Raw genomic sequence first — 25748 nt, forward strand, 5'->3', positions numbered from 1 at the left:
TTTTGAACAGAACTTCTATACCATTTATCTATCTATCTATCTATCTATCTATCTATCTATCACTTATCCTTCAAGTGCCCCAAAACTCCAGAAATACCAACTGAGCAGCTTTTTTTCGGCTGTTATTTAGGTAAACATGGTAGAGACCTGGATCCATCAGGCTGCCAGGGGTTTGATTCTCTTCCTTTTCCAGCTATTGTATTGTGACTGCCACCAGGTAGGTGACTTTTAGTGCTTTGATTTATTAACCCTTAACTGGACAAAGAACAGCACTTAGCAATAATGTGTTGGGCAAATAGTTTCATATTACATAAGAACTTGGATACCTTTGTGAGATCTCTCCTCCTCTAGTCTAATTTAAAATACTTATTCTTACTCAGAAAAATAGTAAAGTCATAAAAGGACAAACAGTACACTTATCTGCAGAAAATGATTCTCTCTCTCTCTCTCTTTTTTTCTTCTTTTCTTGTCAACTAGTAGAGGGTTCTCTGGCCAAAGTCATTCATTCATTTCTCTAAAACTAAAGAATCTATTTAAATCTGTTAAATCTGTTTAAAATCCATTAACAATCATTAGTAATTATATAAGAATATGATTTTTTTATTAAATCACAGCTTTTAGAGATAATTGCATCAAGGAGGTTTTTAAATTTTTCCTTGTCTTTTAGCCTTTTAAACATATTTGAAAAGTAGAGGCCAATTTTTACATGAAACTGAGATGTGTCAATTTCCTAAATGCATGACCAATGGGAATTTATGGCTTCTTAACTTCTTAAAGCATTTTTGAAAAGAGACAGAGGGTATAAGACAAAGGGGGCTTTCTATATTTGATAGATTTTAAATCTTTAAAATATTCTATTTAATTCATATTTATATTTTAGTTCATTTGGTATGCTATGGAATGATGGCTGGAGATAAGGGAGAAAATCCCTTTTATTCACTGTGTGGGCCTTAGGTAATTAATTATAAGGCAGTGAATTAAAATTTCAAATTCAATAGATAGAAATCAGTCTAAAGCAGTCTTATGAGGTTGTTCTATTTGTAATAATGTTCGTTAATATTCTGATACTCCCTCACTGCTTGTTCAGCTGCTGTAATTATAGTTTCTTTTGTTTCAAAAGGTTTAGAGACCACTAAACTACATAGGAAGGGTGAACAAAAAATGGTTTACCTGTGGTCAAATTCGGTCACTGCTTTTTATGGACAAGATGATCATATCTTTGATGATTGAGACAACTAACAATGATTATACCTAGTACTATGTGTTAGTTTGTTAATTTGGGGAACGAAGAAGTAACTCTGTACCAGAAGCGAATTATTGAATAGAATGCATAGATTTATTTTTAAATGTTTAGTTATTTATTTTTAAATGTTTTTTTTTTTTTCATTTTTGAGAGAGAGACACACACACACAGCACTAGTGGGGAAGGGGCAGAGAGAGAGGGAGACACAGAATCTGAAGCAGACTTCAGGCTCTGAGCTGTCAGCACAGAGCCCAATGTGGGACCCAAACCTGTGAACCATGAGGTCATGACCTGAGCTGAAGTCAGACACTTAACGAACTGAACCACCCAGGTGCCCCAAATGTTTATTTATTTATTTTTGAAAGAGACAGTGTGTTCACACAAGCAGGGGAGAGGCAGAGGGTGTGAGAGAGAATCCCAACCAGGCTACAGACTGTCAGTGAAGAGCCTGATGTGGGGCTTGATCTCACGAATCGCAAGATCATGACCTGAGCCAAATCGAAATCAAGACTCAGATGCTTAAGCAACTGAACCACCCAAGCGCCCCACATAGATATCTTTACATATATAAAAAAAGATAAAATTACATTGCAAGTTGTGTGTGTGTGTGTGTGTGTGTGTGTGTACACACATATATATATGGGGGGGTAGATAAAAATGGACAAGGTTCTAAGGCCCATAGAACCATGATCTGTGCTGTACAACAATCTTGAGACAATTTTCATACCCATGTCTTCTGCTATGAACAACTTGTGAGTAGTAGATGGCCTCAGAGACCCGTGGCCTTAAAATGCAACATTCTCCAAGGATCTACTGCCATCTTCACATTTTTTATTGAGATTAATTCCATAATACTCTACAACCTTTTCTATGGAAATGATACTCAGTTTTTATTGGAAGCACTTGAAATTGTAATTAAAACCTCAATTAATTCATTTTAAGTGTACAACCTGATATTAGTTGGATCCATACTCATTTTATTTATGTTTAGATATATTTACTTATGGGGTTACTTAAAAAACACACCCACATATATAAGGGGCACCTGGATGGCTCAGTCAGTAAAGCATCCAGCTCTTGATTTTGGCTCAGGTCATGATCTCACGGTTTGTGAGTTTGAGCCCTGCATTAGACTCTTGGGTGACAGCACTGAGCCTTCTTGAGATTCTCCCTGCCCCCCTCTCTCCCTGCCCCTCCCCTACTCATTCTCTCTCTTACTCTTTCTCTCTCTCTCTCTCTCTCTCTCTCTCTGTCTTTCTTTCTTTAAAACAACAACAGCAACACACATAAGCATTAAAAAATCAATAACCTACACTTGGATATTCCTTACTTTTGTACTAAGGAGTGGCATGTGGATAATCTAGAAAACTCCCTATTTTTTCTTTCCATCATAAAGGTAGAATTTTTTTCTTTGTTTTTATTATCTGTATTGTCAGTACTTATAACAAATACAGATACATATCAGATTGTCTTTGTGCTAATACCCAAAAGCCGTCCTGTCATTATATGTAAAAACATAACTAGATTTATATGTAGATTTATTTTCAATTCAGCGATTGTTGCAACTAAGAACAAAATCAGAGTATCAACCTTTTTTCCCTATTTGCATTTGTTTAGTAGAAAAGCCCATTTATCTTAAAGTGATATTTATCCAACAATCTGTCCATGATAATTGATGAGGTTTTTGGGGTAATAGTGGGGTTTGTGGGGTCCAGAGCTGATGACCAAGAAAGAATTCTTGAAGACGTCTTTGGTGTTAAAAGGTGATTTTATTAATGCATGGGACAGGACCAGTGGGCAGGAAGAGCTGCCCTGGGACCATGAGGAAAGACTGGTTATATACTATGGGGTTGCAGGAGGTAATGTCCAGGCCAAGTTTCCAGTGAGATTTTCATATGCTACAGAAGATTCACAGATTCCTGGAGGCCTAACTATTATCTAGCTAAGGTCGTTTTTCCTTCTAGTAAAGCATTAACATTAAGACAGTAAGGAGTTCCTGGAGAAATGTTTTACGCTGCCAGACTCAAGTATTTGTCAATGGACTGCAGGTTATAAGGAAATTTACTTCTGCCATTTCCTTCCTTGTTTCCCACATCACTTTGGAGGGGTGATAGAGATCATAGTCCTGCAAGACCTAAACTTCTCCATCAGTTAACCATTTGTTTTTCCCCTTTCCTTTGTTTTTGGGCAGCTAGGAGTGCCTGAGGAATATCACACATATCCCACCTAGGGGGGTGGGAGGGGTGTTTGTGCCTACCAGCTTGTCTTATGCTCCCTCATCAATAATGAATACTTGGGTTTGACTTACTGAAAGAAAATATTTTCAAGGCTAAGTTGCAAGAATTTCATATTTTGGTAAAATATTGTAACTTGGAGTCATGGAGACAGCCTTCGAGAAAGCACTGCTAGTTTTTAATTTTACCTATACTTTATCTGATTTATACCAAGATGCGATGAATAGAACCAACAGCCAAGATGGTTTGTAATCATAACTTTGACATAAAGGCTACCAGCAAGTAAATGTTAGTTTAATTAATCTTTACATAGAAAAGAGGAAAATAACCCCTCTCTTACTAAACTTTATATAAAAGTCATGGTAGAAAGAAAAAAGAAAGGACATAAGTGTGTGCTTTATGTCAATTATAATAGAAGTAATATAAGGAGTAATATAGGAAATGTTAAAAAAAGAAAACTACAGGCCCAAAATGGAGTCACTTATGTTAACCCCACATCAGCAAATCAAGACTTTATACCTAACCTAACTAGTTTCAACCTCTCCAGCAAAGTAACCTTTACTCAGCCAACCTGGAATTTCCTGTTAGCACTAGGAGATAAGCTATAAACAGACTCCTTCAGTTTCCCTTAAGAGGGCAACCTTGGCTAAAATAATGCATTCTTTACTAATATCCTTTTTTTCACTCTCTCTCTGTCTTTAAAAACCTTTTCTTTTCTGCAGCACAATGGAGCTCCTTCTGTTTGCTAGATAGGATGATACCCAATTTGTGAATTGTTGAATTAAGCTAATTCAATTTTAGCAGGATTATTGCACAGAGAGACAGGACACTGGGGCTTTCTTTGTACAGGAAGCAACTTTATTCATCATGCCTGCATGGTCTCAGTGGGTTTGTACCCAAAGAACTGAGCCCCAAACACAGCAGAGTATAGCCTTTTATACAATTTGTATTTCTTTGTCTCCCATATGTGGTGACACATATAGTCTGATTGAACATAGCCCAAGTTACAGAGTCATGTCAGAGCAATGCATAAGTGTACAGGAATTGACTAGGCCACGTTGCATTTCTTTGTTCTGAGAAGGCCTCTACCATATTCCTTAGGGTGGGACTTTACCATGTGATCCTTAAATTTACTCACTTGATTTTTTTTTAACAGTGGATAACAACCATATAAACATCTTTAAGACTCACAATTCATATTAAAAAAGTATTTCAGAATTGTTTGCCAATTTCCTTCTAAGCTATACTGTACCAGTGTGTCTATTTCCTGGTACTCTGTGAGCACTGGTTAGGTCTCATTACACAAATAACAAACAAAACTGCTGATCTGATCAATGAAAATAGAATATTATGTTCCAGTTCCAGATAAGATGGAGTAAGATGGGTGTTTTACTCTCTCTTGCCCACTGGTAACAACTACACAACCTCTACAAAGTGCTTTGATCTCTGTTGGAAGAGTCTAAGAAGTCAACATTAGCAAACAGATAAGGGACAAATACTGAAATTTGAAGTACCATTGAATGGGCAGTGAATTTACCGTCTTATTTTTCTCCTGTAATTCCCAAGGAGTAAATACTGTGGAGTAGACAGAGAGTTCCTGAAGCCTTCTGCTCTGGCTTAAGGAACCAGAAAGGAAGCCTCTAACATGCAGAGTATGGAATTCTCCCATTTTACTCCTTTTCTTCTCAATTCTCTCATGTACTAGCCCCCAAGAAATCTTGGAAATGTGCAGTAAAGGGGGTTAACTAGAGCCACAAGTTGCTGATCAGAGGTTAGAAAATGGTATCCCAAAGAACCAGAAAGTAATGGGGAGGTTACAGAGAAGGAGAAGTTCAAGCAAGTAACTTTATAGAGATATTTACCAACTTCAAAGCTCAACCTAGAGCCATATATACATGGATCTGTGACTGATTGGCACCAAAAAACCTGTGAGAACTAGACTAATGGGTAGACCACCACCTCGTGCCAAGTGACCAGTAGGCTGCTCTAAAGAGATAGATCCCTAAAATTCTGCAGACTTTGAAAAGTGAGTTGACTTTGGCATTAGAGCCCCCAGAAAGAATTTTGGACCTTGCAGCCTAAATCCAAGTCACTTGCTTATGGAATAAAAAATACTTGGGGCGCCTGGGAGGCTCAGTCGGTTAAGCGTCCGACTTCAGCTCAGGTCACGATCTCGCAGTCCGTGAGTTCGAGCCCCGCGTCGGGCTCTGGGCTGATGGCTCAGAGCCTGGAGCCTGCTTCCGATTCTGTGTCTCCCTCTCTCTCTCTGCCCCTCCCCTGTTCATGCTCTGTCTCTGTCTCAAAAATAAATAAAACGTTAAAAAAAAATTAAAAAAAAAATACCAACATTTTCCGTAGGATTTAAGTTAGACTTAATCTTATCTTTTGTAAGATAATATTAAAATTTGTCAGAATATAACTCCAAGTCACTCAGAATACAAAGAACCACAAAGATTTCAATTTGCAAAAGACAACAAATGAACAGAAAATCCTGAGTCTGCTGCTTGTTAGCTGTGAAGCTGGAGAAGTTACTTAATGCCACTCTTCCCAGTTTGCTTATCAGCAAAATGTCAATAATAGGAAACATCCTAAGGTTGTTGTGAAAATCCAATGAGATTATATAAGATAAAGTTATGTTCACACATTATCAAATTGTACACCTATAATATGTGGAGTTTATTGTGTGTCAATTATATACCTCAATGAAGTTTGTAAAACAATAGAATATCATTGTGATTTTCCTTACTTATTGACATATTTCAAATTTGTAATTACTTCTATTTTTATATCAGTAACAGATAATATCACACTAAAGCAGCTGGAATTCAATTTACCTAAAAGCTTAAAGAAAAAGATTGTGTGGATATAATTAATTTTCTGAAATATACAATGTTACTTACTGTTCACTTTGAACTCAAATAAGAGATTACTATTTCCCTACTTACTTAAAAAATATTTTATAAAATATTTGTTGAGTTATAACTACATATATTGGAAGTATACAATTTGAGAAGTTATGACATATATATATACACGTTTGAAACCAATACCACAATCTAGATAATGAATACATATATCTCTCCCCAAAGTCTCCTCATGCTTTTCAATCTCTGGGTCTCTTGCCTCTTCATTTCCTGCATCCCCTCCTCACCCCTAACCACTGCTTTTGGATATGCCTTGTGTCCTTATACCTTGGTTTGCATGTCCTACAGTTTTGTGTAAACCGAATCATACAATTTGGACTCTGTCTTGACATCTTTCATTCAGCATGATTATAAGAATCTTCTGTGTTGTTGTGTGTATCGATGGCTTATTCCTCTTTATTGCTGAGTAGTGTTTTACTGAATAGGTGTACCAACATTTATTTATTCATTTACCTGTTGATAGGCATTTAGGTAGTTTCCAGTTTTTAGCTACCACACATAAAACTGATAAGAACACTTGCTCATACATCATTTTTATGGATATGTGCTTCTCTTCTCATAGGTGAATACTGAGGATTAGAATAGCTAACTTTTTAAGAAACTGCTGAAGTGTTTTCTACAGTCACTGTACCATTTGACATTTCCATTAGCAGAATGTGAGAATTCCACTTCCTCCACATCTTCACCAACACTCCGCCTTTTTAACTGGCTATTCTAATGGGTGTGTAGCAGTATTTCATTTTTTTTACAAACCTAAAATCAATTTAAAAAATTATCATACAATTAAATTGACTTAAAAACTTTTGTATATAGTTCTGTTACCTTGAATACATATCTAAAAATCATAGGGCACCTGGGTGGCTCAGTCAGTTGAGTATCTGACTCTGGATTTTGGCTCAAGTCATGATCCCAGGATCATGGGATCAGTTTTAAATCATATTTTCTTAATTTCTTTTTCTGCTGCTTCATTATTGGTGTATAGAAATTCAACAGATTTCTGTACATTGATTTTACGTCTTGTGACTTGACTGACTTTATTAGTTCTAGCATTTTTTTTGAGTCTTTTGGATTTTCTATATATAGTATCATGTCACCTGCAAATAGTGAAAGTTTGACTTCTTCCTTGCTGATTTGTATGCCTTTATTTCTTTTTGTTGTCTGCTTATTGTGGCTAGGACTTCCAGTACTATGTTGAATAAACGTGGTGAGTGGACTTCCTTGTCTTGTTCCTGACCTTAGAGGAAATAGCTGTCTGGTTTTCCTCATTAAGGATGATGTTAGTTGTGGGTTTTTCATATATGGCCTTTATTATGTTGAGTGATGCTCCCTGTAAACCTACTTTGTTGAGAGTTTTTACCATGAATGGATGCTATACTTTCAAATGCTTTTTCTGTGTGTCTTGAAATGATCCTGTGGTTCTTATCCTTTCTCTTACTGATGTGATGTATTATGTTGATTGATTTGCAAATATTGAACCGCCCTGGCAACCCAGGAATAACTCCCACTCAATCATGATGAACAATTTTTTTTATGTATTGTTGGATTTGATTTGCTCGTATTTTTGTTGAGGATTTTTCCATCTATATTCATGAGAGATATTGGCCTCTAGTTTTGTTGTTGTTGTTGTTGTTTACTTTAGTTTTGGTTTGTTTTGTGGTATCTTTATCTGGTTTTGGTATCAGGATAATGTCAGCCTCATTGATTGAATTTGAAAGTTTTCCATCCTCTTCTAATTTTTTGGAATACTTTGAGAAGAATAGGTGTTAACTCTTCTTTCAATATTTGGTAGGATTTGCCGGTGAAGCCATCTGGTCCTGGACTTTGTTTTGGGGGAGTTTTTTTATTACTGATTCGATTTCATTGTTGGTGATTGGTCTGTTCAAATTTTCTATTTCTTCCTGATTTAATTTGGTAGGTTATATGTTTCTAGGAATTCATCCATTTCTTCTAAGTTGTCCAGTTTGTTGGCATATAGGTTTTTATAATGTTCTGTTTCAATTGTTTGTATATCTGTGGTGTTGATAGTTATTTCTCCTCCTTCATTGGTAATTTTGTTTTTGTTTATTTGGGTCCTTTCTCTCTATCTCTCTTTTTTAAATGAGCCTTGCTATAGGTATATCAGTTTTGTTGATCTTTTCAAAGAACCAGCTCTTGGTTTCATTGACCTCTTCTATTGTTTTGTTTGTTTGTTTTTAGTTCCTATATAATTCATTTCTGCTCTAATCTTTATTATTTCCTTCCTTTTTTTTTTGGATTTGGGTTTGGTTCAATCTTTTTCTAGCTCCTATAGGTATATGCTTAATGTGGATTTAACTTTTTGCTTCTTTTTCTAATTTATTAAGATAGGAGCTGAAATCTGTGTTTTGATATCTTTCTTTTTTCTCCAAGATAGATGATTAATTCTGTAAATTTCTTTCTAATCCTGACTTCAGTTGCATTCCACAAACTTTGATAAAGTGATGTTCATTTCCATTCAGGTCAAAGTAAAATAACCCATGGGTCAAAGAAAAAATCAGTAGGGGAAATTATAAATATTTTACTTATTGTCCAAACAGTTGGAGATTTTCCATTTCCAAATAGTTGGAGATTTTCTATTACTATTTTTTTTCAATTTTTAATGTTTTATTTATTTTTGAGAGAAAGAGACAGAGTGTGAGCAGGGGAGGAGCAGAGAGAGAGGGAGACATGGACTCTGAAGCAGGCTCCAGGCTCTGAGTTGTCAGCACAGAGCCCGATGTGGGGCTTGAACTCATGAACAGTGAGATTTTGACTGTAAGTCAGATGTTTAACCAACTGAGCCACCCAGGCACCTGATTATTACTTATTTTTAATTTAATTTCATTGTGGTCAGAAACATAATATATGACTTGAATCTTTCAAACTTTCCCACAGCTCACGATGTAATTTTGTTTGGATATTTTTGCATTTCTCTACATATTCTTAAGCTTTTCAGATATAGTTATCTAATTAGAAAGCATTTTGTATCTTGCTTTTAAGATTTGTCAGTCTTATGCCGAGCAGCACTTAGTCTAGGGCTAATTTTCCCCTCCAGCTAAGGCAAGGTCTTTATGAATCATCTAACTTATGAACTATGAGGTTTTCCTACCTGCCTGGTGGGAACTGGGTACTATTTTAAACCCTGTATGGGTGCTGGGCATTTCTTTCTCTAATTCTCTTAGATGGTTCTTTGCCTAACCTCAATTTGTTTTCACACATGTATGGGCCAGTACGTACTCTGCTGAATACCAAAGATTACCTTTTGAAGATCTCCAGAGTTACTTCTTTGTTCAGGTCTCTCTACATAGATATGCATAGATGCCTTGGTCCACTGTACTGTCAGTTTCACCTCCTTACATCAAGGAGTCTGCCACGCTCTGTCTGGGTTCTTCCTTACTCTGCCAAGCTCCGCAAACTCTCTCAAGGCATTAAGCAGTAGCAAGGAGGGCTCATTGCCTTTGATTCTCATCTCCCAGTATTCATTGTCCTTTGTTGCCTTATGTTCATTATCTTGAAAAGCATTGATTTGTATATTTCTTTCTGTCTCTCTCTCCCTTGTGCTTTCTCTCTGGTTTGTTTTCATGAAGGAGGGTGTTATTAAAGATTGTGTTATCACATCTTTGCCACAGAAGTTTATTTCTAAGCAAGCAGAACTTTTAAATAGTGTAAGGAAAAGAAGATGGATTAAACACTCTAAGGCAAAGAGACTTTGTGTAGGGTTCTATTGTAAATAGTAAATGTGGTCAGGGAATGGCCTTTTAGAGTCAGGAGGTTTACTGCTAATGTACTAAAATGGAGTACTGCTGCTTTTGTAGACAATGAGGAAGTGGCATAAGTAGAGCTGTTTAACATCATGGAAAGATTATTTCATCAACAATATAAATTAGGCTAAATGGCCACTGAGTACTTAAACTGTGTTCTTGATTGTGAGTCCATTTTGTCCAATTTTTTAGTATCATATACCTTCACAAAATAAAATATTAAAGGATATAACTACTACCTATTTCTTCACTGAACTTTACTATCATATACTAAACAGCATTATTATTTACTAGTGACTACTTAGCAATCTCCTATCTTTTGTGTTTAGGTGTTGAACACACACAATACTTAATCAGACCATTTTAAATATAGAATTCTCTAAACATGAACTGTCTTGAGACTGGCAGAAAAACAAATGCAAGACTCTCTTTAGAGCCCAACTGACCTTTGCTGTTACTGAGTTAACAAAATATTTCAAAGAAATTCAAGACTGACCTTTCTGCACCACATCTTGTGGCTGCATTTCTGCTCAAGGAGCTGATCAGCACAAGTCTCATTGTTCTGGGAACCTTGGAGAGGAAGAAAGGAAAGACAGTTTTGTGTAGCAAAGATGGACAAGACAGAATAAGAAGGAAAAAAGTCAGTATCAGGTAAATAGCTTTGTGAAAGCAGATACTGTTTTTAGAACATTTATAACATTCATTCCACTCAAACTGTCTAATGTTTTTTTCTCCTCTCAAAGTGTGAGCGTGGTGCTGGAGAGGTTATTTTGGTATGCTTTTGAAGTCAGAAGAGAATGAAATTACCAAACTTGACAAAGAGGAAGTTTCAAAACAGTGAACATTAAATAACATTTTTTAGAAGTAGAGAAATGGAATTATTTTAACTATTCTTATGTAGCTCTCTTTTTATTCTATTCTAATGATTCATGAGTAATAAACAAGTAGAATAATTCATTATTCACCATAAGTAATGAATACGATTATTCTTTATTTTCCCTCCTTGATCCTCATGTATACCAGAACACAGTGACCACATCAGATTCATCCTGTGAACTAATTTAAGGAGAATTAGTTACCTAATAATTCTCATAAATCATCAAGCTTCCTGGGATCATAAAATCCCATTCTGTTCATACTTAGCCTCTCTTTATTTTACCACAGTCACCAGCAACTACTCTGTCATTTTTGTTTCAGATCACATTTATTAATGTTGGTGCTTGCATAATTTTATCACTCCATATTTCCTGATTTTAAATATTAAAAGAAGTTAAAAAAGAAGAAAGAAAGAAGATTAGATTGATTAGAAAGAAGTTAAAAAAATATTAATCCAATAAATTTGGCTGATTGAATATGGAGTGCAGAGAGAAGGTGAGATGTAATGTAGGACAATTCTCAGGTATATGGCATAGATGATCAAAAGGATGATTACTAAATTATATGAGGAAATTAAAATCTCATTTTCAGGGAAAATGTTGACTTCAGATTGGGGCATGTGCAACTGAAGTTTAGTAAGACCTACAAGCGAAAATGTCCCACAAATATTTGACAAAATTTTAAGCCTCCCATTGAAATGCAGCAGTTTTTGGATTCAGCGATGTACTAATGGAATTCTAACCCCTTCTCTGTTTTCTAGTAATTGAATAAGTCAGTAATGCTCTCTGGGCTCCAGTTTCCTCTGCAATGTTGGTTTTTTTATTTCGTCTTCTACTTTTCTACAGTTATAAAATTAGTGGTTAGAAATGACTATACAAGGTTTTACTTTACACCATTTTATAGAATGAAAAAATATATTAATTTCATTCTCAAGCTAAACTAATATCTTGTAGGAAGAGAAAATGATTCAGTTCATAAATCTAGACTCAGAATAAAGAACATGGACTTGTAAGAACAATGTCATGATCAAGTCGTCAGGAAAAAAATAACCATTGGTGATTCTAACTTCTTTGTCTAGATGTGTTAATTTACCAGTATCACTCAAATGGTCATAATTGAAGCAGGGCTTGTAATTAGGGTTTTTAATAGAAAGTTTTCATGGATCTTGCTGCTTCATAACTTACCAATGTTTAATATTCAGCTAATGCATTTTATATGTACAACTTGCTTAGTTATTTCATTAAATTTACTGATAAACACAGTGAAAGTATTAGTGATTTAAATTTGATTATTTGGGGCACCTGGGTGGCTCAGTCAGTTAAGCATGTGACTTTGGCTCAGGTCATGATCTTGTAGATTGTGGGTTCGAGCCCCGCATCTGTACTGACAACTCAGAGCCTGGGGCCTGCTTTGGATTCTGTGTCTCCCTCTCTCTCTGCCCCTCCCCTGCTTGCACTCTGTCTCTCTCCATTTCTGAAAAATAAATAAACATTAAAAAAAATTTTTTTAAAGACATAAGGAACCGTGAAAGTGAGAAACAAGAGACAGTGATATGATTGTATGCCAGGATATTTAAGAGATTCCACTAAAATATTAGGAACAAAGTAACTCAATCATTTGATTAGCACACAACTAATATAAAAATAGCTTTCTTATGTACAATTTAAAGACAATGTGATCAATAATTATAAAAAGAAGGAAGAAAGTATCCCTTTATCATAATGAAAACAAAACTTAAAGATAAAGAATACATTCATAGGAAGAAATTTAACAAGATACACTAAGGTGTGTTTTTCAACAAATATTTATTGAGTATCCATGGATATTGTTGTAGATTTGGGAGATAGCAATAAACAAACAAAAAACTCCTGCTATCATGGAATTTTATAATTTCATCAGAGAAGTTTGGCAATAAATGATAAATGACCATTGAGTATGTCAGGACTGATAAATGCTGAGAAGAAAAAAAGCAGAATGAAGAGGCTCACTGGTGATGGGCGAAGGGAGATTTTTTTGTAGTATCATCAGGAGATACTTGAGAACTGAAAGAGTGAGGGACCAGAATCTGCAGGTGTTGGGGAAACAGTCTTTTGGGTGGAGGAAATAGCAACCCTGAAGAAACCCTGAGCAGGGAAAATTCTTATTTTGTGTTTGGCTCTAAGTGAAATGAGAGTCATCAGAAAGTTGAAGAGATGAGTGACATAACCTGTCTTGTGTTGTAACTAGCTTATTCTAGCATGTGTGTGGCTCACAGACCACAGTGACAAGGATGTAGACGAGAGACAGATGCAGAATCTCATCCAATTGTTCATGTGAGAAAGGAGCCTAATCTAGAGTGAAAAGAGTGAGATCATGAGAAAGAGCAGACTTCTGGATATATGTTAAAGATAAAACCTACATCATTTTCTGATTAAATTGATTTCATGTTTGAGACAAACATAAGAATCAACTAGGAGTCCCAGATTTATGACCAAAGACTCTGAGTTCAGAGAGTGCTATGACAGAGTTGGGGAGGCCACAGGAGTAGCAGCTTTGGGCGAGGTAGATATTGTGTTTGGGAAGTTTGAGATGCTTATTTATTACCCAAATAGACATGCTGTAGACATTTGGGTATATGAGTCTAGAATTCAGAGGAAAAACAGGGAGAGGAATACAAATCCAAGATACATCAGTTTTGTTGAAAGCATACAAAGACTTGGAACCAGGTGATGCCTATTTTAAAATTACACTGAGAAACCTAGATGATGCCTTGAATGAATGTAAAGATATACATTGTTCCTAGAGTGGAAGGTACATTGGGATTATCTTATTTTTATCCTTGATTAAAAAAACAAACAAGCAAACATGTTTAATGTGAATACAAGCAAAATGCTACAAGGACTTTTATTCCTTTCTTCCCCAGAGGAGATGACAGTGGAAAAATAAATATGCAAGCTTTTGTTATTATTTCCTACTATTCTCAGATTTTTTTTAACCCTCCTTCCATTACACCAAAAGAAAGCAAGATTGAAAGAAAGAAAAGAAACAGACCAAAAATTTCCAACTTAATGAAATAATTAAATTGCTGTTACCTCCAAATTTAAACTATAGCAAATGCCTGTGAAATACAACAAAATCTTGACAGAGACAAGAAGGTATGCTGAGTCCTACAAATATCACTGAAGTCTTGAGAAGGAGATTTTCCTCAAGGTCCATCTCAGAGTAGTGAATGTCCAAGAACTAGTTTGATTTTTGGCTAAAAGCAATGAAAATTTCTTGATAGTTACAAATACCATAAATCAGAAGAAAAATTATAAAACAGTAAAAATATTTCCAGCACAATAAGAATTTTCCTAGTGTGTAAAAAAGCTCTTACAAATCAACAAGAAATTATAAGAATGAGACAAAAAATGGAAAAGGAAGCAACCATTTGTTGAATGAATAAAATTGACTTAGACGCATAGCTGGGACACTTGGGTGGCTTAGTCAATTAAGTGCCCAACTCTTGATCTTGGCTCAGGTCATGATCTCACAGTCTGTGAGTTTGAGCCCCCTCATCAGGCTCTATGCTGATGGTGTGGAGCCTATTTGGGGTTCTCTCTCTCTTTGCCCCTTCCCTGCTGGTGCTCTCCCTCTCACTTTCTCTCAAAATAAGTAAATAAACTTTAAAAAAGAGAAGCATATATCATATGCTTGAGATAACTGAAAGATTAAAAGTTTGATACACACAATGTTGGAGTGTGGAAAATAGGCATTTTTACCCAGTGTTCTTGTAAGTTTAAAATGATCCTGTTTCTGAAGGACAGTTTAGCAATACTGTATTTGTTGTTACATAACATGTTGATGTATAACACATATCCCAATTTGTCACTCTACCAATGTGAAATTAAATCTTTGCTTTGATGTTTTGTTTTGCTGCACTTTTCTAAGAGTAGCGTTTTATGGTGCACAGAACAATATGCTTAACTCTGATGCTCAATGTGAATACATAATTTATGTATCTCTATTGAGAGTTTAATAGACAGTAGGTAAAAATAAGTAAAGAATTTCTCAAAGTGATTGTTTAGCTAGCTTAGTAGAAGTCATGACAAATAAACACATTCTTAAAGTGATCTCAAGCTATAACTGTAACAATTAGCATGATCATTGGCACTCAGAGCTTAAACCTCACTTTTGGCTTTGGTTGGCTTTCCATCCATTCACCATAAGGTAAGCCTCACTCAGCCACTTAAAACTTGGAAAAGCAGATTTCTTAAATGTAAATATATAACCAACATCTCCAGATATTTACAGAAAGCAAAAAAATGGGAGAGACAGACATAAATTAGGGCACCAAAGAAAGATTTAATTCAGGAAACAGAAATCACTAAAATACACCCTTATATTCAAGAATCTGTTGCATTCTTAATAACACAGTGGTAATATAAAGAACAAATTAAAACAGAGATCACTGATAATCAAAAGTGAATTTGCAAAATAACTCAGTAGGAGGGCAGAAACATTAAGTGGTCCTATACTTCACTAGTAAAGAGGGATCAGAGAATTATGAGTAAGATAGAAATGACGAATTCCCCCAGAAAAAAAACTAAAAAGTGCCCAAAAACTTCTAGAAAGAAGTAAACAGTTGTCTTACAAGGATCAAGAATCAGACTGGTGTCTGACTTGCTATTACCTACGTCAGGTTAACAAAAGGAAGTGTAATAAGCTTTCTGAGTTCTGCGAAGAAAAAAATTCAACTAGAGGTTTATATCCAGACAAACTACCATCAAATGTGAGGGAGAAAATGGCATTTCAGTCACAGAAAAACTAAATTTAAACTGAACCTAAAATAAATTCCTCCCATTAACATTTCTTTAGTGATTGAATTGAGAATAAACTCTTGAAAAGAAGAAATAAATCAAGAAAGAAGACAGTCATAGGATCCAAAAACACACGAAGTGAACGGAGAGTAGTTAGCGTCTGCCCCAGCAAGACAGGTATGCAATAAAACCAGGAGCATCCTTTTAGGCCTGAGCTAGAAAGGGAACTCCTCCAGGGGACAAGTATTCAGTAAAGGAAAGGAACTGCTAGCATATGCAAAATGGTTATAAACATGAGGAAGTATTGAAGACATCAGTTGGAGGATTAAAAACACGTGACTACTTTTCAACTTGATATCGTATGACATTGGAACTGTAGAAAAGGTTGTAATGTTTGCATGTAGCTTGGCACTGTGGTGACAACATTATCATCATAAAAATGTAAATGCTATGTATTGTTTTTATTCTTAGACTCTACCTAAAGCTAAATCACAAAATGCAGTATTAGCAGTCATGTTGAATTAAGTGTAGAGTGTTAAGTGTAGAGGTGATGGGTTGGAAGACAAGGAAGGATGATTAGCTAATCAGAGACACTGTCCATAGTTGATGGGAAAAAATATTTAGGTTCACGAGTTGTTTTCAAAATTGCAAAACTCACTGGAAGTGGTAATTGTGGAATTTTCCTAGTTAAAGGTGGTGTTCAGAGAATGAAGGTATAATACTCTGTAAGTGATCTACAAATTTGTCTCAGGATAAAAATCAATAGATAAGGTAAAAATTTGACCCATATATACCAGTGCAAGTGTAATACTGGAAGATATGAAAGTGACCACTATTAAAATTCAAAACAGAACTGCCCAAAATTATAGCCATTGGGATTTAGGCCTAGGGAAGGGAAGAAGTAAGGCAGAGGGCCATTTCTTTTCATTATAAAACCTACTGGTTTTTAATCAAATGCATCTATTATTTTAACTTTAAAACTTAAAAGTGTATATATTATTTGACAACAGCACCAAAGGGGTCAATTTTTAAAATTGTGTTAAGTATAATCCATTTAGGATGTTTCTTCATATTATACCATTCATTCAACAAATGTTATTTGAATGCTTACCATGTCCTAAGTATTTTAGGAGCTGAGGATATAGCAAAAACAAAATGGGTAAGAAAACCAACTAAGACTGGGATAATGGGGATTTTGTCTGGGACTATTTTTTAACAAGAAGTGAATCTTACCAGATACCATATCATGTGATATATCTATGTTATATATCAGAATATATATAAATATATCTCTTTACATTTAAGTAGATGTTGATGTTCTTACATGATAAAAAAAATAATAATAAATGACCAAATATGACATTGAAAGAAACCTACTCATTCACACACACAAAAATTATACACATTATGATACAGACCATAAATTTTATGGTCATACATAAAATTTAGCAAAAAAATTAGATTAATGGTTATTTATGTATTTATGAGATATAGACTATTTAAGTATAAGTATTGTGAAGATTTGCCTATGGTGTAAACATTCTTCCAATGCCTTGAATTCCAGAATATCTTTCTCTTAAAATGAAAAGAAATCTGCATTACTATGACTGTTAGCCTGCCAAGAAACTGCAGGAAGATTTGGCAAGTTATCTAGATTAAAGGCAGATGCCAATATTTTATTTTGATCATTCAAGAAATGATCAAAAGTAAATCTTATCTGAGTGTAAAGTAAATGTAAAACATTTTAGATTGTTCTTTTCTTTTGTATGTATTATTTTACTTTGGAATTGGATGATATATCTGTTAATTTTTACACTCAGATGTACAGTGCTATGTTTATCAACTCTACATTTGATAGCACACTATCATCATTAGTCCCTGTAGCTTTCTTTCTTGTTTTGTGAGTTTATGCGTGTATCTTCCATAGGAGTTTGTATGTATATATATGCATGCATGTGTGATTGCATAGAAACGTGCATGGATGTTTGTATTCCCTTTTATCCCCATATCCTCAGCCCAATAGTTTTACTTTTCATAGGGAACCATTTTAATATATTTGATGTGTATCATTTCTATGTATTATTGTAAAATATGCATTGAACTCCTATGTGTATCTACTTTAATTGATGTAAATATGATTGTGCTATAGAACTCATTTTTTTCTTACTTGTTAACTCAGGAATATATTTGAAGATCTATTCCTGTAGTCCATTACTTCTAAGACCTACCCAATATTCTACAATGTGCATCCACTAAAATTTACTTCTTTCCATTCACTCGTGATAGTTAGCAAGAGTGCCTCTAACTTTTCACTATCACAAATAACCCTCATAATTATCCCTTATGACTGGTGTTATCACACCAGTTTCTCAAGTATATATATTCAGGAGTGAAAAGCTAGAACATAGAGTATATACACATTTATTATTTTAACCTTTCAATATTTGATTTTACTGTTTTCCAATTTGATAGGTGCAAACTAATAGGTCATTATTGTTTTAATTTGTATTTCTCTATTACTAATGATTTTAAATATCCACTCATATGGATGACCTTTTGGGGTTCAACTTTTATGAACTGCCGATTGACATAATTTGCCTATTTTCTATTAGGGTTCTTGTCTGTACTTACTGATTTCTAGAAATTTCTTCTACATCATAAATATTAACTCCTCTTTGTTTTACCTGTGGTGAATATCTTTTTTGATCTGTCATTTAAAAAAAAAAACTTTGCCCATTGTACTCTTCATTGAAAAGAAATTCTTAACTTTTATATTTTTAGTATTTTTGCCTTATGGTTTATACTTTTGGGGTTTCATTTAGGAGTCCCGTGTTGAAAGCTATTCTATCTGATTTTTTAAAAATGTTTATCTATTTTTGAGAGAGACAGAGAGAGGGAGGGAGGGAGGGAGAGAACGAGCAGGGGACAGGCAAAGAGAGAGGGAGACACAGAATCAGAAGCAGGCTCCTGGCTCCTAGCTGTCAGCACAGAGCCCAACGCGGGGCTTGAACTCGTGGACCACAAGATCATGACCTGAGCCGAAGTTAGCCACTTAACCAATTGAGCCACCCAGGCGCCCCCAAAAGTTATTATATTTAAGATAATTAGGCCTTTAATGTATCTGGAGTCCACTTTTCTATGTGGTGTTCTATCCCTACCGATTCAGACACTATTTATGCATTAGATTCACATGTGTAGTTTTTTTAGGTGGAGTTGTTTGATGTGTTATTTTATAAGTAGATATTTAAATTGTTATATTTAATTTGAATTATGCCTTTTAGCTTAAGAGTGTATTTATTTGTACTATTTAGTGTTTTTTGCTAAGTTATAATTTATATGCTATCAGGATCACTACCCTGAATTTCTTCTTGTTTTCATTTGACTATTAAGACTTTGCTCATCCCTTTATAGTAGTCTTTAGGACTTACTTGTTTTAGCACATCTCTTTTTCAGAGCAAAGATTTGGGTTCCACTTTGTAAGCTAAGTTAAAAATTATATTCTTTAAATAGATGAGTTAAGCTCATTCATGTGTTAATATGGCTGATACGTTTGGTCTCAACTGTCATATTATTTTCTAATTCTACATATTCTGCTATATTTGACAGTTTTTCTCTGCATGATGTGTATTCTTTGTGCTTTATTCAATTTTTCACTTTGTTATTTGAGAATGTTCCAGTGGATGCTTTGAACTTACACTTTTAATACTCCTTTTAGTCCCCTGATTTCTTATTTAATAGTTATTTTATTTGTCAGTGTTTAACAGTGTTTTGTAACCTCCGCCTCTTGGCTCTATGACAATGAAGTTATAGACTCTCTTCTTTCCCCCCAGCCTCTCTTGTCATTTCATTTGCATTATTTTTCCTGGGTCCATATACACAATTTACACATCATTCTTCCACATTTGTCCATATCTTGTTTATCTTGTTTAATTCTTGATTTTCCATTTTTTTCTTTTATTTCTTTTTTTTAATTTTCTTTTTAATTTTCAGAATTTATTTATTTAAATTCAAGTTGGTTAACATACATGTAGTATTGGTTTCCAGAGTAGAACCCAGTGATTCATCACTTACATATAACACCCAGTGCTCATTCCAACAAGTGCCTTCCTTAATGCCTATCATCCATTTAGCCCATCACCCCCTACTTTCCCTCCAGCAACCCTCAGTTTATTCTCTGTATTTAAGAGTCTCTTATGGTTTGCCTCCATTCTTATATATTAAATTTTCATCATTAGTTCATTTATTGAAGTTCTTTGAGTCAATGATTGATTGGAGGAAGTTCATGGTGTAATAGATTCCTCAAGAAAGGCACATAAATACAGAATACCTCAAGACCTTGTATGCTTAATAATGTTTTCTATAGCCTTGGTATTTAAGGGATACCTTGCCTAGAAGTAATGTCTTGGCTTGGTTCACATTTTCTTTCATTGAGTAGTTTTGTAAATGCTGCTTTATTGTTGCTTTTAGCCTCTGTAAATTATTTGATTTTTTGGCTTTTGGTGTTTTTGGCTTGGATGCCTTGGCATATTTTTTAAGTATTATTTTTAAATTTTTTTAATGCTTATTTATTTTTGACAGAGAGAGAGAGAGAGACAGAGCATGAGCGGGAGAGGGGCAGAGAGAGAGGGAAACACAGAATCCGAAGCAGACTCTAGCCTCTGAGCTGTCAGCACAGAGCCCAGAGAGTTCGTGGGGCTCAAACTCACAGACCATGAGATCATGACCTGAGCCGAAGTCAGATGTTCAACCAACTGAGCCACCCAGGCACCCCTAATTATTATTTTTAGAGAGAGAGAAAGTATGCAAGAGGAAGTGGGGGGCGGGGAGCAGAGGGAGGAGAGAGAATCTAAAGCAGGCTCCACCATGCCCAACACAGAGCCTGATGCAGGGCTAGATCCCATGACCCTGAGATCATGACCTGAACTGAAATCAAGAGATGGTCACTCAACTTACTGAGCCACCCCAAGCACCCTAGAATTTTTTCTTTTTCTTTGAAGTCCAACAATCTCACTAGTATATGCCCTAATGTTGATTTTTTCAATTTATTTTTCCAAATATGAGACATATCCTTTCAACATGTAGATATAGGCTTTTTTTTTTATTTTTGTAAATGTGTATTCACTTATAATTTTGGATATTAGTCTTCTTTTGTTTTTCTTTACCTGGGACAGCTGTTATGAATATTATTCCTTTTTTTGCCTGTCTTTAATTTCAAACCATTTTCTCCACTGTTTTGAATTTTATTTTTATTTCATTATAGTTATGTTGGTTATTTTCCTACCTTTTTAAAGTCTTTTTAAAGTCTTAATTCATATTTGAGTTTTTTCTTTCTAAGGCAACTCACAATTTAGTCTTCATTATTGAGATAATTTTGTGGGTTTTTCCTTTGATTTCCTGCCTGAGTTCAATCTTATTCTCCGTATATTTCTTCCAATTTTTAGTTTTTGAATTTCTGATCCAAAGTGATTTTTCAAAACCCTAAGTGTTTGAGTATATTTAATTCAGTCTATGGTATTGTGTTCCATTTTTATTCAGTTTTCTTTGTGAGTCATTGGGGCAGTTTCTCATTGGTTGAAGTGTGTTGGATCTTATAGTGCTTTATAAATCAGAGATGCAAATTTTGCACTGGTACATAAACAAATTGTACACAAAATGTGTAATGTTTTGATATATAAGTTATTTTTAAGGGAAAAATCTATCTTTTTAATCATGGGGAAATGAACATGTGGAGTATACTGTTCTCCATTTCCAATATAAACCCTTTATATCAATATACAAAATAAATCTTAAGAAAAGATAACTTTGGGGGTACCTGGGTGACTCAGTTGGTTGAGCGTCTGATTTTGGCTCAGGTCATTATCTCATGGTTTGTGGGTACGAGCCCTGCATTGGGCTCTGCACTGACAGCTCAGAGCCTGGCGCCTGCTTTGGATTCTGCCCCTCCCCCACTAACTCTCTGTCTCTGTCTCTCAAAAATGAATAAAACTTTGAAAAAAAAAACATAACTTTTCATAGTTGTTTTATATTCTAATTTCTTTAGGCTTTAATTACCAAAATGTCCTCATTCTAACCTAAAAATACATTTAGTGAATGGCCAGTAAGTGGCATGTATAGGATTTTATTAATGGAATGGGTTTCTTTTTTTTTAATTTTTTTTTTTTTCAACGTTTTTTATTTTTTGGACAGAGAGAGACAGAGCATGAACGGGGGAGGGGCAGAGAGAGAGGGAGACACAGAATCGGAAACAGGCTCCAGGCTCCGAGCCATCAGCCCAGACAGAGCCTGACGCGGGGCTCGAACTCACGGACCGCGAGATCGTGACCTGGCTGAAGTCGGACGCTTAACCGACTGCGCCACCCAGGCGCCCCTGGAATGGGTTTCTTAAGGAACCTTCAAGCTTCCTGAAAGTATCAAGTGATAAAAAGGCACAGAAGATACATTTTTAAAAAATAATTTAGTTTTATAAATTTAAATATATTTGTTTTTATATACTGTTTGCTAAACAGTCTCTCCAAATACATAATGAAATTCACACAATGAACTTGCTGTTTCACTCACATAAGTCCAAATTTGTTATCTCTGGTTAGTGGGTATGTCTCCCATTTATGGTAGTTCAGAGGAGGGATCAGTGATCATAATAAGCCACTAAAGTGCAAAGCGGTGTTGTTAGACATGTGAATCCAAAGCCACTTCCTAACTGAAATCATGTTCTATGAAAGGGAAACAGATTTGGGTGGATAGGTAGTCTTTTTTTTTGCCTCATTAAAATTTGCCAATTATTCACAGGTTTTGTTTTTTTTTTTTTACTTTTGTTTTTAATTACTTTTCAGAAGAGAGACACCTTAGATTCATCACAATACTTTTCCTAAACAGTGTGTGTGTGTGTTCTATTTCTCAAACCCATACACAAAAACACACTTATACACACACACTTACAATTCTTGTTAACCTCTCAAGTAAAGCAATCAAAGTGATGTAACATTTTCCTTTGGAATTGAAAAAGGTATGGGCTGGTCTCCCAGTTATTTATTGCTATACAAGAAATTACCCTTCCCCCAGATAAGTGATATGACACAACCAGTTATTGTGATTGTGGATTTAGTGGGTCAGAATGCAGAAAAGGCATAGTGAGAATTTATTATTGCTTGGAGCCCTCTCAAGCAATTGCAGTTAGATGTTAGCTAGGGCTACATCATTCGAAGGCTTGAATGAGTCTAGAGGACCCACTTTTGAGGTGCCCCAGTCAGATGGCTGGCAAGTTGGTACTACCTGTTGGCCAGGGATATTGGCTCTTCTCCAGCTGGGTCCCTCCACAGGACTGCTTCCATTTCCTTATGGCTTAGCAGCAGAGACCCCAAGACACCAGTGCTTTGCATTTTATAGCTTAGCTTCAGAAATCATACATCTTCATTTATACCGTATTTATTGGTTACATAGAGACAAAGACAACAATGATTCAGTATTGCATTTGCAAGGGCATGAACCAACGGGGGCCATCTAGGAGATTAGCTACTAGATACAGGCTAGGGGAATTAATCATCTTTTGGGCTTTGCACCTCTCAAATACTGGGGTCAATGTGCTTATGACCTTCACGAAGATGAAGACCCAGATGATAGCAAAATGCCTGTTTGTAAAAAAAAGTTGCTTAACATATCAAATATTGAGAATATCAAATATTCTTTTCAGAAAATCTTAAGAAATCTTACTGAAATGTCTTTGAGATAAAGGAAAAAAAAGCAAACTTCTCTTTTAGAGATAGCAAAACTAGATGTTTCTCCTGGATGGCTTAGGTGTTACAAATAGCTCCACTGACTTGTCATCTTAATAGTAAGATTTAACATGACAAATATTAATTTAGCAAGATTTGTGTGGACTTGTACTGAAATTTCTAATTACTCTAAATATATTAGTAATTATCTGAAAATCAGAACAGAATTACCATTTGTCAGATTTTTTCCCCTGCATTTAAAAATTCAAGGCAGCCTCATTTTGACTTATTTATAAACTTTTTTGCTGTGTGCCTAATTTGTGGTCACTCAAAAACATTTATTTGATGGTTGTTTGTTAACTTAAACCATCTGCCATGACATCCGTGCCTCTAATTAGACAAAAAGAAACTTACAATTTGGTTGCATAACATAAAAATTGGCACTCTCTCTGTTCCTTACACATCTGAAGGAGCACAGTGATTATGATATGACATCAGTAGGCTGATGGTGGTGACAATGATAACTGTGGTAGATGTGATGGAAATGATGGTAACGATGGTAATGATTTTGATACCACACGGTAGTATTTTTGAATAAGACATGCTTCTCACTGGTATCTTTTTATCATAGTTTTGTGAGATAGATATACACTCCATTTTACATATGGAAAAAATTACAATTCAGAAAGATTAAATAATTCTTCCAGCTTCACAATTGACTCAAATGTTTCTTTCAATAAAAAGTTAGTTTCTTTAGGTGGTTGTTATATATCAATGTAGGTTCATCACTTGTAACAAATGTACCACTCTGGTGAGGATATTGCTAATGGGGGAGGCTGTGCATGTGTGAACCAAAGGGTATAAGGAAACTATCTGTGTTTCCTCTTTAATTGCTGTGAACCTAACACTGCTGTAAGAAATACAGCCTTTTAAAAATTTCATTCTAGCATTATATCACACTAAATAGATTTATCCCACTGTCAACACTATGAAGTATCTAAAGTATTATTCTTAAAATCATTTTACATTTCTTGATTGCTATTCGGTTTTCCAAGTCTTTACATTTAGGTTCTCATTTTGTATGTCCAATAGGAAAAAGAGACACTGGTATTATCATTATCTCAGTCAGTAGTGTAGATGAAGGAATGGAAGCAAAGAGGAGAGAATAAGTCATTTGCTTAATGTCACTAAATCAAATAGCTTACAAGTATAATTTGGTGTTCCATGAATTAGTAGCATGATGGTAATAATAAACCAGCTTCACATGCTTTTTCACTGTAACAATTCAGTCATTTTGATATATAACACAATGGTTCAATTCCCACAGAGTTCTGCTTTAAGACTCTTGCCTACACGAATTTATCACACCACATAAATTTAGTTTGTGTAACTGAAGAGATTGTTTAATAGCAATTTCCTTACTAATTTCTTTCTAATGACAAATTACTTTAATATAATAGATGATAATAATTCACCCTCTACTTTAAGCAATGAATAAATTGCTATTTGCATATCACTTTTCAGTTTTTAGTATTACTTTTCATTTCCAAATACTTATAATTCTCACTAAAATTTTGTGTGTTTTGACTTATTGGGAGCATTATATTATAAAAATGTTCCCAAATGACTTTATTGTTTATTATTCAACAAAGACCTTTTACAGTGTTGATTTTTTGTTCTGTGTAATTTCCTTTCTAGTTGCTCAGTATTTTAAATACTCATTGCACCAAGGGATTAGAGAATCAACCACGAGCTGTTAGGATCATAAATCCTAGTGACACATTTTGATTAAGAAGAGCAACAGAGACTTTTGTATATACTGTGTGGTACATTGGCCACATCCTCCAACTTTGTCACTGAGGTATTTATTTCTCCAGCTGTGAATTAGGCTGTTGACAATTCTCAGATCAGCCCCTCTTGGAGGCTATGCCTTACCCAAGTCTAAGCCTATTCTTGGGGTAAGCTACATCCAATGAATGGCCACTTTGAGAGTAAAAAAGCTCAGACCCAGTCTCAATCTGAGACATCTCTGAAGCCATGTCCCAGCTTCAGAGCTTCATGGATGTTCTGATATTAGAGCAAAAACCTGAAAAAGAAAAAATAAACACAGCTGATATGGATGAAGGGTAGGTGTTCCTGTTAGAAGGAACAGCATGTTCCAATTTCTTCTCACTTACATGGCTTCTGATAAGAGGTTTGCTGTGTTTTTATCCTTGCTCCTCTAAA

Source organism: Panthera tigris, chromosome D3, assembly GCF_018350195.1.
Source record: "Panthera tigris isolate Pti1 chromosome D3, P.tigris_Pti1_mat1.1, whole genome shotgun sequence".
In the NCBI taxonomy this organism is placed as follows: domain Eukaryota; kingdom Metazoa; phylum Chordata; class Mammalia; order Carnivora; family Felidae; genus Panthera; species Panthera tigris.